Source organism: Monodon monoceros, unplaced genomic scaffold (genome assembly GCF_005190385.1).
Source record: "Monodon monoceros isolate NGI ecotype Baffin Bay Population unplaced genomic scaffold, NGI_Narwhal_1 Super_Scaffold_20, whole genome shotgun sequence".
Taxonomy (NCBI): Eukaryota; Metazoa; Chordata; class Mammalia; order Artiodactyla; family Monodontidae; genus Monodon; species Monodon monoceros.
Genome location: NW_021703777.1, coordinates 114,059,293 through 114,072,538, shown reverse-complemented (window position 1 = coordinate 114,072,538; position 13,246 = coordinate 114,059,293).

Below are 13,246 nucleotides of genomic sequence, written 5' to 3'. Positions count from 1 at the left end.
AACGTAGGAGGAGTTTGTTTTTCCTCAGGATAAACCCTGTAAGTTGAAACAGATGGCCACCCCAATTACCAGGTAGAGTTAGCATAAACTATTTGTGACAAAAGGCACTGTCCAGTCATTGCGCTTGAAGACTACTCACTGTCGATCTTGTAATGAGTTGTATCTGCTTGGCTGTATAAGAAAGGAAGATTTGTGTCTTCCCAATTTATTAGCAGATAGCCAATGGAATGTATCACATTTTGGTTTAATGTTTATTCAATAATATAACTGTTTTTGGACTCCACTGCATTTGTGGAGAGGTTTTCTGGGTTGAGAGGAAAAAATTTTTTTTGGTTTTGTAGTTTTTTTTCCCTTTTAAATTATATTTCCCTGATAGTTTCTTTCCCTTTTACAAGTAGAAGTCATTAGGGATAAGGATTGTTTACAATGTGGCACTTCTTTATTTACAGCCCACTAAAGATGCTGTGAATATTTGTGCATTATATTTTGTTTGTTCATTCCTGCCAATACATCTGTCTTAAATATTTAAATCAGATAAACAATTGTACTTGCTGAGAAAGAACTTCAATGCATGGTTTATTGTAAAGACATGATGTCAATACTAATAACTAAACAAAATTACTACATATTGTAGTAGGATTCTGTCAAAAAGTGTCTTTTGCATTTCTTGTGTGTATTCTAAATACATTAAGATTTTCATAAAATTTATATGTTTTATAATTCCAAGGCATTCAAATATAAACTTTAGAAGAGACTCTCATATTCTGAAAATGAATTAAACATATTTAAATGGCAAATCTTTATTTTCTCAAATAACCTACTGTTACAATGCCACTTTTTCTCCCAAGAATATCATGCTGTGATTATGTTGAAATCGATATGGTGCTTTTAATGGAGTAGGTAAAATGGCATGATGGTTAAAAGCAGGGGCTCTGGAGTCAGATTTTGTAATTTAAAATCCCAGCTTTACTTTTTGTTATCCGTGAAAACACTAATGTATTACTTGGTCTCTAGGCTTCAGTTTCTTCTTTAAGGCCATAGAAATGTGTCTTGTCAGGCTCCTTACAATGAGACTTTGTGGTGGAAATTTGCCTGCAGATTTATTGGGGATTGCTCACAGGAACAGCACCTCTAAGGAAATAAGGGAAAGAAGTTGAAGTCAGAAGAATCCCTAGCTGATCCTAGGTAGCTCTGGAGCTAGGGTTGTCCTTCAGAAGTATCCCAAATGAATGCAAGAAAGTTGGGCTGTTGTATTAGGTCACTGACCACTCAACAGTGTGGGCTGTTCCCCCAGGAGGGGCATAAACTTAAATGAGGCAGTCTCTTGGGCTCCAGAGCATGTCCTGGAGAAACAATAAGGTGCAAACCTTTAGCAGCCAATACTTCCAGCAGCTGGGGGAATAAATGCTTTGGTCCTGAAAAGGGGCTAGAGGTGAATCCATCTGGGCAGCCTAACACAGCATCCATTCAAAAAGATATTACTACCTATATATTTGTTTTAATATTTAAAAGAAATCTTCGGTGTAAGCCCTTAGCTCATACATAGTAAATACACTAAAAAATGTTAGCTTGTAAAAATAGGTAAGTTTTCATTCTAGGTAATTTATTTATTTAGATTAAAATGAAGTTTATGTCTGAAATGTACTGTTGGCTTACTAGAACTTTTAAAACACAATTATCATTCTAGGAAATTTTCTTTGGGAATGACCTTTAGCTTTCATAGTGAATTTGAAAATTTCTTTTGTACTAAACTTGTCATTAAGATGAGCCATTTTTATACTCTGCAGGAGTTTCAAAACTTCTGACCCAAATTATGGCAGAGATTTTCAAATTCTGACAATTCTTTAAAGATTCAAGACAGAATAAGACAGAGTATCAATGATGTTGCTCCTGTATTGATAGCAATCTATTATGTTGATGGAGAGCCATTCCATAAGCGTGGGTCTGTATTACAGCAATAAGTTTTTGTTATTTAAATAAATCCTCAAACTAATTACTCAATGGAGTGCTCTTCATCAATGGAATCAACTTGAGAGGCATTATATATATGTCAATTTCTATTTTAGAATTTTCCACATGGCCAGTTTCCTAGCCCTAAGCACACAAAATTTAAGATTAATATTCAATAAGACAAGTTTGGACATAAAGTAAACTCCCCCATCTAACTGACAACTATTTTCATCATGCCTAGTTTAAATATTTTTCTTATTGTCATATTTAAATCAAATATATTCACTAGACACAAGATTGGACAATGTGAACTTGAATATCATCCATGTTAAATGGGAGGTGGCCCAGTGTAGTGATTTTGAGTTTGATGAATTTGGTTTAAAATTCTTACTATGCTACTTATGAAGTATGTGTGATCTTGAGTAGTTTATTAAATCTCTCAAGGCCCAACTTTCTTCATCTATGAAAAAGACAAAAATACATCCATCTTTTGGTTTTTGTGAAGATACTATCAGATGGTGAATTTAAATGAAACAAACAAAATAGTGTTTGATATAGACTTTCTTAAATTATGGTTGGCTTTATTAATAGCTATTGTGGTGACCCAAGCCCTGAGGGCAATTTTTAAGAGAAATTCCAGAAAATGTTTTGATAATGGGAAACATTATTAGAATAAGTATTTAGCCTCTGAACGTGACCATTTTGGAAAGAAAGACACTCATCCGAAGGTATAAATATTGGGATTAAAAAAAAAAAATTATGTTACTTAAAGGCATAACTGCTGCAATGTGGCTTACCCTCCGAAGGCTGGATTTTCTTTGGAGAAACGAAATGAAATTTGAGATTTTTGTCACTAGATGGCAAACTTTAATATAATCCCACAAATTCCTTCCTTTAAAAAATGTGTCAAGTCTGCATTTTTCTTAGAAAGGAGAAATTCCCCCCATAGCGTTAGCCTTATTAGTGTACAAAGCACTTAAGCTCTTAATATTTTTTTATAAGTGTTAACTCTATAAAAATCACATAAGAAATATTGTATCAATTTTAAAGATAGAATATAATATAAATGTACTTGAGGATAATTAGTGCTTTATTTCTTTGAATAACTTTTCTGTGCTATTATTAAATTTACTCTAGTTTGTTTACCTATTTTATACCTCTCCTACATGAAGACTTCTGTAAGAGCCCTTCAGGAAAAAAAGAAAACAATTTTCTCAGCTTTGGGGCTCCTACTGAAAGCTGGGAATCTTGCTGTGTTCCTGTAAGATCTTTATCTTTTTATTCTTTATTTAAGTAATCAAAAAACCTCGAGGCTCGTCTCTCTATGAAATAGTTAAGACCACTGACTGCCTTCATTACACTAGGGGAAAATGCACAGGAGCTGGATTTTTCTTTTCCATTCTGCCCTTTATCTTCCTGCCAAAAACATTGATTTCCCCAGAAGAATTCTTTGTGCCTTTATTCTGATGACTGTGTCTTTTCTGGCAAATGATACACACAAAAAGATGATGTTATAGACATGTTACTATAGAGAAGTAATGTTCATTTCCATTTGTGTTCATGTGGATTTAGAAGACTGATCATTTCATGATTATGTCCCTTTCTGTTTCATTTTGCTGCTGACAAATTTAAAGGTTGTTTAAATGAACTGTTGTTTTTGTTTAGCAACTACATCATTTGCTAAAGCATAAGCTGTATTCAACTAAACCAGTTAGGAGATAAAGATAGATATAGACTTATCTCTGTCTAATATAATCTATCATCTATCTGCCATAGAGTAAACTGAAGTTAATTCAAGTAACTCCATTCCCTAATTATGTAGTTGTTTTTATTTTCTAGCCAAAGAGCTAGATTTTGCATTTATCCCTGTTGAATTTCATTTTGATAGGATCAGCCCATCCTTTCAACCTAAGAGCACGTAGATTCTCTAGCTCAGCAGTCAGCAAATTATAGCCAACAGGCCCACTGCCTGTTTTTGTAAATTAAGTTTTATTGGAACACAGCCACATGCTTTCATTTATGGAATTCCTATTGCTGCTCTCATGCTACAGTGGCAGAGTTGAGTAGTTGCAACAGAGACCTCATGACCTGGAAAGCCTAAAATATTTACTATCTGGCCCTTTACAGAAAAAATCAGCCAAACTCTGTATCTAATCCAACCTGTTAACTAGTTTTTCCAGATAAAATATGCAAGTAGATGTGTAAAAAAAAAAAAAAAAAAATTAACTGCACTAACAGCTTAAAGGTTGAAAGGGATCTACTCATTAATATGTAAAAGAGAAGTGTATTTTGGTTCTCACTGCCATGAAAATAAGTGACTAAGATTATTAGCAATGATATTAAATTTTGACTGATGATTACCCTCTCCCTGGTATCTCACTCCAACAATGCTTCTACCACACAGAGAGAGTGGTCCACTGAACCCTATCAGCTTCATTACCCAACACTCCTCTTAAACTCATTCCTAGAGCAGATGGAGATTTCATAGGGCCTGAGCTGCAGACAATTTAGAGGCCTTTCTTATGATAAAGAATTCAAATATAAAATTAGAAATGAAACTCAGGTAAATATTCTAAATATAGCTAAAATTAAGTAAAAATGGGAAAAATCTCAACAAATTGCAAATTTTAAAGTTAAAAAATACCACAAACAGCTAAAAAAACAGAAAAATGGCACATATGATATTAACTGTTTGACTCACTCTTTAATATTTTTTATTTAACACTTTTAGTTGTAATTCTTTTTATGATAATGGTATTGTAATATAATTTCCTATAGAGAGACCAGAAAGATTTTTTCCAGCGTGAATGCTCAAAATTTTTGTTTTTAGTATTAATAGGTTATAAAAATGTCAACTTCCCAAATTGTGGTTAGTAATACCAAGTGATTTTTTAAATTGTCAAATGTGGAGAAAGCTGTATCAGATTTCTTTCATACACAAGCTGAAAGGTTCAAATGACACTGTGTATTTTGTCTCTATACCTGTCCACTCCCCAGCCACATTTACCTAGTTGCAAATGCTGTAAGCTACTTCAGTATCTCAGTGTGGCCACTGACCCAGCACCTTTGTGTCAGGGCTCATGGTATGTGGCAGGAATATTCCTGGAAAACATTTTTATATTAGAACAGTTAATATCAGTCACCATACATAATTAAATTTTTTTTCTTGTGAGGAGAACTTCTACAATTTACTTTCTTAGCAACTTTCAAATATGTAAAACAGTATATTAACTATAACCACCGTGCTGTAATTATATTCTCATGACTTACATATTTTATAACTGGAAATTTTTACCTTTTGACCCACTTTACCCATTTTGCCCACTCCCTACTCCCTGCCTCTGGCAATCAACTGTCTGTTCTCTTTATCTATGAGCTTGGTTGTTTCTTTCTTAGATTACACATATAAGTTAAATTATACGGTATTTGTCTTTCTCTTTCTGACTTACTTCGCTTTGTATAATGCCCTTGAGGTCCATGCATGTTGATAATGGCAAGATTTCATTCTTTTTTATGGCTGAATAATATTCCATTGTGTGTGTGTATATCACATTTTCTTTATTCATCCATTGCTGAACACTTAGGTTGTTTCCTTATCTTGGCTATTGTAAATAATGCTGCAATGAACATGGGGGTGCATACATCTTTTCAAGTTAGTGTTTTCGTTTTCTCTGGATAAATTCTCAGAAGTGGGATTGCTGGGTTGTATGGTAGTTCTATTTTTTAATTTTTGAGAAAACTCCATAGTGTTTTCCAGACAGACTGCACCAATTTACATTCCCACCGACAGTGCATAAGTGTTTGCTTTTGTCCACATCCTTGCCAACACTTGTTATTTCTTATCTTTTTGATAATAGCCATTCAAACAGTGAGTTATCTCCTTGTGGTTTTGATTTGCATTTCCCTGATGCTTAGTGATGTTGAACATCTTTTCACGTACCTGTTGGCCATCTGTATATCTTCTTCGGAAAAATGTCTATTCAGATCTTCCATTTTTCACTCAGACTGTTTTTTGCTATTGAGTTATATGAGTTCTTTATATATTTCAGATATTAACCCCTTTCAGATACATGATTTGCAAATATTTTATCTCGTTCAGTAGCTTGCCTTTTCATTTTTTTTGATGATTTCCTTTACTGTGCAGAAGTTTTTTAGTTTGATGTAGTCCCACTTGTTTACTTTTACTATTGTTGCCTTTGCTTTTGGTTTCAGATCCAAAAAATCGTTGCCAAGACCATTGTCAAGGAGCTTACCCACCTATGTTTTCTTCTAGGAGTTTTATGGTTTTAGGTTGTCTTTAATCCATTTTGTGTTAATTTTTGTGTATGGTGTAAGACAGTGGTCCAGTTTCACTCTTGCATGTGGCTGTCCAGTTTTCTCAGCACCATTTATTGAAGAGACTGACCTTTCCCCATTTTGTACTCTTGGCTTCTTAATTTCTGCTGTTTTTAAGGCACTCAATTTGTAGTAATTTGTTATGGCAACCATCGAGTACTAAAACACCTTTCTAGACCTGAATGGGTTCAGAAAACAAAACAAAGCATATGCACAGGCATACACATTGACACAAATGTACAAATACACACACACACAACCACGTTTTCTAACCTGAGGTGGGAAATGGCACCTAATTTTCTAAACTGGCACTCCAGTTTTTCAAGACATTTTGATTGTTTTAAAATGTTTGCTAGTTATTTGTGTTGGAAGACAATTTTCCTTAGGTTTCTTTTTCTGTACCTTGTGTGAGTAAGCTATAGAATTTTCTTACTTTTAGACTGTCTTCTCAAAGATGTTTGAGTTGAAAACAATCTTGGAAAATAGGGATAGTATCTCTCATATAGGAAAGGACAGACATATTAACTACTCATTATTCAGTATTGGGATTCCTAAGCTCTGAGTCTTCTATAATGCAACCCTCTAAGCATGCAGGCGTCACCTGGCCCTCTTTTATGTGGCCCTGTGAAAACTGGGGCTTGTGGCACCAGTGCAATGGTGATACGCTGGTTAATTTTTTTGCCATGAGTAACAAACTGTTAGTCTCTGATCCAGGAGTCTCACATCTTCTACCAGCATCCACAAAACTGTGGCAGGCTAACTTGTTAGCTTGCAAGTAGTATAAAGTCTTGACAAATTGGTCTACTTTTCAGTAGTTTTCTTAATTTGTATGACCGTCAAACATACTCTCTGGCCTTTGTCTGTGTTATGAGTTGATGATGAATACTTATAACTGTCTGCTAAGCATCATTCCCCAGAGGACCCATAATATCTCATTCGGGACATGTCCCAAAATTGAACTCATAATTTTTCCTTCAAGTACTCTTTCCTCCTTTTTTGAAACCTCATTTAATGTGATCACCATTTCACACTTGAGTAGTACTTGCTTCTTATTTCTTCTGCTTCACAAAACCAGCTAATATTTCCTGTTAATTTTACTTCCCGAATTGCTTGTTATAAACTCCTCTCCTGTCTCTGCCCTTGTGTTAGTCTAGGTCCTTTGAGAAACAGATGCCAAGGTGGGATTAAACATATTAGAATATTATTAGGGGAATTATCCATGTGTGAAAAAGTGGTGTGAATTCTGGAACGGCTAGAAGAGCCGTTGGGTCATGATGCATGATTGCCCTTGAGAGAAAGAATTAAGAATGGATGAGAGCATCCAAGAATGTCATGCAGTCTGAGAGAAGCTGGGAAAGCAATGGGAGATTCTCAGGGTCAAGCCAGCCCTCAGAGGATCTTCCTGTCCCCGAGTAATGAGCCTGCCTTAGTGTTCTGCTGAGAACTGCAATATTCTGGAGGACAGGCTGTGAGAAGCGTGGATTGGCATAAATGCCACAGGGTGGCCTAAGTCACTTACTTTCCCTTTATTTAGAGCCTGTAAAATGCTTTCTCCTGATTGCCACAGCCTCATGCAGGATTGTGTGTTTTAACAATAGTTTTAATATTCAACCTTACCCAGAAATTCACTGTGCTAATCTGTCTTGAAACATGTTCTAACAGTTATGTTTCCTAAAGTAAAAAATCTGACCATTTACCTCTTCATCTGAAAGTATCAATATTTTCTTATTCTCAAACCTATCCTTCAATGTCCCATACCTTTCAAAGAATATGCCTACCTTGACATTTCAAGCAAGAAAATCCCAAGCTCTGCTCTCAAATTTGATTAGTTAATTGCACATAGCAACATTTTTGGGACCATTTTATCTGACGTTTAGTGACATAACCAAAAGTTTATAAATTTTAGCATTGGGTAAGAGTTTCCTTGTGCTATTTTCTCTGCTTGGTGTTTTAAATTACAGTTACAGCACTTGCAACTAGAAGTCTCTTGGTTAGGACCCCAAGCTCTTCTACGCACCTTATCTTTCACTTCATTCCTCTCAGGCTTCTGATTTTGACATTAAAATCTCTGCAGTAGCATGTCTGACAAATTAATTAGCTCTCAGACAGCTCTTGTGGAGAATCTCATCCTCCTTTGGGCTGTGGAACTCATCCTTTCAGGGCAGAGACTGGAGTACACATGGAAATATACTTGCATTCTCATGGCTTTTGCCAGTAATTAATATTCATCTAATAAAGACCTGGTTTTGTTCTCTTCATAAATTTCAAGTGGATCATGCATTATAGATGTATGTTCACTTTTATTATTTAAAGGTTTTTAAAAAATATAATAGGACTGCATATTTAAAGATTTTTGTTTTTTCCTTTTAGAATTTTTCTGATATTTATTATTATAGTTTTATTTTTCCAAATCTTAATTGCCTCACTCTCAATTATTTAAAGAATTAAAAAATAAAAGTAATTGTATTTAACGTTTTAAAATTTGGTTGTAATTTCATTACAATTAGATTAAATGTAAAAGTCAATAAAATGACATAGTATTTATATTTTCAAAGACTATTTTTACTGAAATATTCAAAATCATATATTAAAGTTAAAAAGAATGATGTACATTGTAATTGAAAAGTGAAAATAAAATTAAAAATTTTAAAATAAAAGTTTTACTTAATTTTAGGTATTTTAATTAAGTTATGAAATATTTTCTTTTTTTTTGGATTGGAAGGATTAATATTGTTTTTTTCTTGTTTTGTTTAAATTTTTTTACTTTGTAAAAATATCTTTATTGGAGTATAACTGCTTTGCATCGTTGTGTTAGTTGCTGCTATATAACAAAGTGAATCAGCTATACGTATACATATATCCACACATCCCCTGCCTCTTGTGTCTCTCTCCCACCCTCCCTAACCCACCCCTCTAGGTAGTCACAAAGCACTGAGCTGATCTCCCTGGGCTATGAAGCAGCTTCCAACTAGCCACCCATTTTACATTTGGCAGTGTATTTATGTCAATGCTGCTCTCTCACTTCCCCCAGCTTCACCCTCCCGCCGCTGTGTCCTCAAGTCCATTCTCTATGCCTGTGTCTCTATTCCTGTCCTGCCACTAGGTTCATGAGTACCATTTTTTAAAATTCCATATATATGCATTAGCATACGGTATTTGTTTTTCTCTTTATGACTTGCTTCACTCTGTATGACAGACTCTAGGTCCATCCACCTCACTAAAAATAACTCAATTTCATTTCTTTTTATGACTGAGTAATATTCCATTGTATATATGTGCCACATCTTCTTTATCCATTCAGCTGTTGATGGACATTTAGGTTGCTACCATGTCCTGGCTATTATAAAAAGAGCTGCAATGAACATTGTGTACATGACTTTTTTTGAATTATGGTTTTCTCAAGGCATATGCCCAGTAGTGGGATTGCTGGGTCATATGGTAGTTCTATTTTTAGTTTTTTAAGTAACCTCCATACTGTTCTCCATAGTGGCTGTATCAATTTACATTCCCACCAACAGTGCAAGAAGTTCCCTTTTCTCCACACCCTCTCCAGCATTTATTATTTGTAGATTTTGTGATGATGACCATTCTGACTGGTGTGAGCTGATACCTCATTGTAGTTTTGATTTGCATTCCTCTAATGATTAGTGATGTTGAGCATCCTTTCATGCGTTTGTTGGAAATCTGTATATCTTCTTTGGAGAAATGTCTATTTAGGTCTTCTGCCCATTTTTGGATTGGGTTGTTTGTTTTTTGGATATTGAGCTGCATGAGCTGCTTGTAAATTTTGGAGATTAATCCTTTGTCATTTGCAAATATTTTCTCCCATTTTGAGGGTTGTCTTTTTATCTTGTTTATGGTTTCTTTTGCTGTGCAAAAGCTTTGAACTTTCATTAGGTCCCATTTGTTTATTTTTGTTTTTATTTCCATTTCTCTTGGAGGTGGGTTAAAAAGGATCTTGCTGCGATTTATGTCATAGAGTGCTCTGCCTATGTTTTCTTCTAAGGGTTTTATAGTGTCTGGTCTTATATTTAGGTCTTTAATCCATTTTGAGTTTATTTTTGTGTATGGTTTTAGGGTACTTCTAATCTCATTCTTTTACATGTAAGCTGTCCAGTTTTCCCAGCACCACTTATTGAAGAGATTGTCTTTTCTCCATTGTATATTCTTGCCTCCTTTATCAAAGATAAGGTAACCATATGTGTGTGGGTTCATCTCCGGGCTTTCTGTCCTGTTCCATTGATCTGTATTTCTGTTTTGGGGCCAGCACCGTACTGTCGTGATTACGGTAGCTTTGTAGTATAGTCTGAAGTCAGAGAGCCTGATTCCTCTAGCTCTGCTTTTCTTTCTCAAGATTATTTGGCTATCTGGGGTCTTTTGTGCTACCATACAAATTGTTAAATTTTTGGTTCTAGTTCTGTAAAAAATGCCATTGGTAATTTGATAGGGATTGCATTGAATCTGTAGATTGCTTTGGGTAGTATAGTCATTTTCACACTGTTGATTCTTCCAATCCAAGAACGTGGTATATCTCTCCATCTGTTTATATCATCTTTAATTTCTTTCATCAGTGTCTTATTGTTGTCTGCATACAGGACTTTGTCCCCTTAGGTAGGTTTATTCCTAGATATTTTATTCTTTTTGTTGCAATGGTAAATGGAAGTCTTTCCTTAATTTCTCTTTCAGATTTTTCATCATTACTCTATAGGAATGCCAGAGATTTCTGTGCATTAACTTTATAACCTGCTACTTTACCAAATTCATTGATTACCTCCAGTAGTTTTCTGGTAGCATGTTTAGGATTCTCTATGTATAGTATCATGTCATCTGCAAACAGTGACAGTTTCACTTTCTTTTCCAATTTGGATTCCTTTTATTTCTTTTTCTTTTCTGATTGCTGTGGCTAAAACTTCCAAAACTATATTGAATAATAGTGGTGAGAGTGGGCAACCTTGTCTTGTTCCTGATCTTAGTGGAAATGGTTTCAGGTTTTCACCATTGAGGAGGATGTTGGCTGTGGGTTTGTCATATATGGCCTTTATTATGTTGAGGTAAGTTCCCTCTGTGCCTACTTTCTGGAGAGTTTTTGTCATAAGTGGGTGTTGAATGTTGTCAAAAGCTTTTTCTTTATCTATTGAGATGACCATATGGTTTTTATCCTTCATTTGTTAATATGGTGTATCACATTGATTGATTTACGTATATTGAAGAATCCTTGCATTCCTGGGATAAACCCCACTTGATCATGGTGTATGATCCTTTTAATGTGCTGCTGGGTTCTCTTTGCTAGTATTTTGTTCAGGATTTTTGCATCTATGTTCATCAGTGATAAATTGGCATGTGGTTTTCTTTCTTTGTAACATCTTTGTCTGGTTTTGGTATCAGGGTGATGGTGTCTTCATAGAATGAGTTTGGGAGTGTTCATCCCTCTGCTATATTTTGGAAAATTTTGAGAAGGACAGGTGTTAGCTCTTCTCTAAATGTTTGACAGAATTCGCCTGTGAAGCCATCTGGTCCTGGGCTTTTGTTTGTTGGAAGATTTTAAATCACATTTTCAATTTCAGTGCTTGTGATTGGTCTGCTCATATTTTCTATTTCTTCCTGGTTCAGTCTCAGAAGGTTGTGCTTTTCTAAGAATTTGTCCATTTCTTCCAGGTTGTCCATTTTATTGACACAGAGTTGCTTGTAGTAATCTCTCATGATCTTTTGTATTTCTGCAGTGTCAGTTGTTACTTCTCCTTTTTCATTTCTAATTCTATTGATTTGAGTCTTCTCCCTGTTTTTCTTGATGAGTCTGTCTAATGGTTTATCAATTTTGTTTATCTTCTCAAAGAACCAGCTTTTAGTTTTATTGATCTTTGCTGTTATTTACTTCACTTCTTTTTTCTTTATTTCTTATCTGATCTTTATGATTTCTTTCCTTTTGCTAATGTTTTTTTTTGTTGTTGTTCTTCTTTCTCTACTTGCTTTAAGTGGAAGGTTATGTTGTTTATTTGAGATGTTTCTTGTTTCTTGAGGTAGGATTGTATTGCTATAAACTTCCCTCTTAGAACTGTTTTTGCTGCTTCTCATAGGTTTTAGGACATTGTTTTTTCATTGACATTTGTTTCTAGGTATTTTTGATTTCCTCTTTGATTTCTTCAGTGATCTCTTGGTTATTTAGTAGCATATTGTTTAGCCTCCATTTTTTTGTATTTTCTACAGTTTTCTTCTGTAATTGATATCTAGCCTCATAGCATTCTGGTGAGAAAAGATACTTGATATGACTTCAGTTTTCTTAAATTTACCAAGGCTTGATTTGTGACACAAGATATGATCTCTTCTGGAGATTGTTCCATGAGCCCTTGAGAAGAAAGTGCATTCTGTTGTTTTTGGATGGAATGTCCTATAAATATCAATTAATTCCACCTTGTTTAATGTGTCATTTAAAGCTTTTGTTACCATATTTATTTTCATTTTGGTTGATCTGTCCGTTGGTGAAATTGGGGTGTTAAAGCCCCCTGCTATGATTGTGTTACTATTGATTTCCCCTTTTATGGCTGTTAGCTTTTTCCTTAAGTATTGAGTTGCTCCTATGTTGGGTGCATAAATATTTACAATTGTTTTATATTCCTCTTGGATTTTTTTTACCATTGATCATTATGTAGTGTCCTTCTTTGTATTTTGTAATGTTCTTTATTTTAAAATTTATTTTGTCTGGTATGAGAATTGCTACTCCACCTGACTTTAGATTTCCATTTGCATAGAATATCTTTTTACATCACCTCACTTTCAGTCTGTAGGCGTCCCTAGGTATGCAGTGGTCGCTTGTAGACAGCATATATATGGGTCTTGTTTTTGTATGTATTCATCCAGTCTATGTCTTTTGGTTGGAGCATTTAATCCATTTACATTTAAGGTTATTATCGATATGTATGTTTCTGTTACCATTTTCTTAATTGTTTTGGGGTTTTTTTTAGGT